The following is a 3,511-nucleotide window of genomic DNA, read 5'->3' as shown; positions in this document are numbered from 1 at the left end:
TACATTCATTTGAAGTGTAGACGAGGAATACATAACACTTCGCAAATCATATTATATCTTACCATGAAACATAGAAATGAGATGCGACATCGCGTTCTAAGAAGCATTAGGACATTATTGCTACGATACGTAGACATCTGCAAACGCTATTTCCTTGCAAGGAAGTGTCGCATTTACATTCGTTTGAATCGTAGACGAGGAATGCATAACACTTCGCAATGAATATTATATCTTACCATGAAACATAGAAATGAGATGCGATATCGCGTTTTAAGAAGCATTAGAACTCTACTGCTACGATACGCAGACATCTGCAAACGCTATTTCCTAGCGAGGAAGTGTCGCATTCACATTCATTTGAAGTGTAGACGAGGAATACATAACACTTCGCAAATCATATTGTATCTTACCATAAAACATAGAAATGAGATGCGATATCGCATTTTAAGAATCATAAGAACTCTATTGCTACGACACGTAGGCATCTGCAAACGCTATTTCCTGGCAAAGAAGTGTCGCATTTACATTCATTTGAAGTGTAGACGAGGAATACATAACACTTCGCAAATCATATTATATCTTACCATGAAACATAGAAATGAGATGCGATATCGCGTTTTAAGAATCATAAGATCTCTATTGCTACGATACGTAGACATCTGCAAACGCTATTTCCTTGCAAGGAAGTGTCGCATTTACATTCATTTGAAGTGTAGACGAGGAATACATAACACTCCGCAAATCATATTATATCTTACCATGAAACATAGAAATGAGATGCAATATAGCGTTTTAAGAATCATAAGAACTCTATTGCAACGATACGTAGACATCTGCAATCGCTATTTCCTTGCAATGAAGTGTCGCATTTACATTCATTTGAAGTGTAGACGAGGAATACATAACACTTCGCAAATCATATTATATCTTACCATGAAACATAGAAATGAGATGCGATATCGCGTTCTAAGAATCATAAGAACTCTATTGCTACGATACGTAGACATCTGCAAACGCTATTTCCTTGTAAGGAAGTGTCGCATTTACATTCATCTGAATCGTAGACGAGGAATGCATGACACTTCGCAAATCATATTATATCTTACCCTGAAACATAGAAATGAGATGCGACATCGCGTTCTAAGAAGCATTAGAACACTACTTCTACGATAGGTAGACATTTGCAAACGCTATTTCCTTGCAAGGAAGTGTCGCATTTACATTCATTTGAAGTGTAGACGAGGAGTACATAACACTCCGCAAATCATATTATATCTTACCATGAAACATAGAAATGAGATGCGATATCGCGTTTTAAGAATCATAAGAACTCTATTGCTACGATACGTAGACATCTGCAAACGCTATTTCCTTGCAAGGAAGTGTCGCGTTTACATTCATCTGAATGGTAGACGAGGAATGCATGACACTTCGCAAATCATATTATATCTTACCATGAAACATAGAAGTGAGATGCGACATCGCGTACTAAGAAGCATTAGAACACTACTGCTACGATAGGTAGACATTTGCAAACGCTATTTCCTTGCAAGGAAGTGTCGCACTTACATTCATTTGAATCGTAGACGAGGAATGCATAACAGTTCGCAATGAATATTATATCTTATCATGAAACATAGATATGAGATGCAATATCTCGTTTTAAGAAGCATTTGAACTCTATTGCTTCGATACGTAGACATCTGCAAACGCTATTTCCTAGCGAGGAAGTGTCGCATTCACATTCATTTGAAGTGTAGACGAGGAATACATAACACTTCGCAAATCATATTGTATCTTACCATAAAACATAGAAATGAGATGCGATATCGCGTTTTAAGAATCATAAGAACTCTATTGCTACGATACGTAGACATCTGCAAACGCTATTTCCTTGCAAGGAAGTGTCGCATTTACATTCATCTGAATCGTAGACGAGGAATGCATGACACTTCGCAAATCATATTATATCTTACCATGAAATATAGAAATGAGATGCGACATCGCATTCTAAGAAGCATTAGAACACTACTGCTACGATAGGTAGACATTTGCAATCGCTATTTCCTTGCAAGGAAGTGTCGCATTCACATTCATTTGATGTGTAGACGAGGAGTACATAACACTCCGCAAATCATATTATATCTTACCATGAAACATAGAAATGAGATGCGATATCGCGTTTTAAGAATCATAAGAACTCTATTGCTACGATACGTAGACATCTGCAAACGCTATTTCCTTGCAAGGAAGTGTCGCATTTACATTCATCTGAATGGTAGACGAGGAATGCATGACACTTCGCAAATCATATTATATCTTACCATGAAACATAGAAGTGAGATGCGACATCGCGTACTAAGAAGCATTAGAACACTACTGCTACGATAGGTAGACATTTGCAAACGCTATTTCCTTGCAAGGAAGTGTCGCACTTACATTCATTTGAATCGTAGACGAGGAATGCATAACAGTTCGCAATGAATATTATATCTTATCATGAAACATAGATATGAGATGCAATATCTCGTTTTAAGAAGCATTTGAACTCTATTGCTTCGATACGTAGACATCTGCAAACGCTATTTCCTAGCGAGGAAGTGTCGCATTCACATTCATTTGAAGTGTAGACGAGGAATACATAACACTTCGCAAATCATATTGTATCTTACCATAAAACATAGAAATGAGATGCGATATCGCGTTTTAAGAATCATAAGAACTCTATTGCTACGATACGTAGACATCTGCAAACGCTATTTCCTTGCAAGGAAGTGTCGCATTTACATTCATCTGAATCGTAGACGAGGAATGCATGACACTTCGCAAATCATATTATATCTTACCATGAAATATAGAAATGAGATGCGACATCGCATTCTAAGAAGCATTAGAACACTACTGCTACGATAGGTAGACATTTGCAATCGCTATTTCCTTGCAAGGAAGTGTCGCATTCACATTCATTTGAAGTGTAGACGAGGAATACATAACACTCCGCAAATCATATTATATCTTACCATGAAACATAGAAATGCGATGCGATATCGCGTTTTAAGGATCATAAGAACTCTATTGCTACGATACGTAGACATCTGCAAATGCTATTTCCTTGCAAAGAAGTGTCGCATTTACATTCATTTGAAGTGTAGACGAGGAATACATAACACTTCGCAAATCATATTATATCTTACCATGAAACATAGAAATGAGGTGCGACATCGCGTTCTAAGAAGCATTAGGACATTATTGCTACGATACGTAGACATCTGCAAACGCTATTTCCTTGCAAGGAAGTGTCGCATTTACATTCATTTGAAGTGTAGACGAGGAATACATAACACTTCGCAAATCATATTATGTCTTACCATGAAACATGGAAATGAGATGCGATATCGCGTTCTAAGAAGCATTAGAACACTACTGCTACGATAGGTAGACATTTGCAAACGCTATTTCCTTGCAAGGAAGTGTCGCATTTGCATTCATTTGAAGTGTAGACGAGGAATAC

Source organism: Xylocopa sonorina, unplaced genomic scaffold, assembly GCF_050948175.1.
Source record: "Xylocopa sonorina isolate GNS202 unplaced genomic scaffold, iyXylSono1_principal scaffold0161, whole genome shotgun sequence".
Taxonomy (NCBI): domain Eukaryota; kingdom Metazoa; phylum Arthropoda; class Insecta; order Hymenoptera; family Apidae; genus Xylocopa; species Xylocopa sonorina.
Note: the sequence above shows the minus strand (reverse complement) of the source record.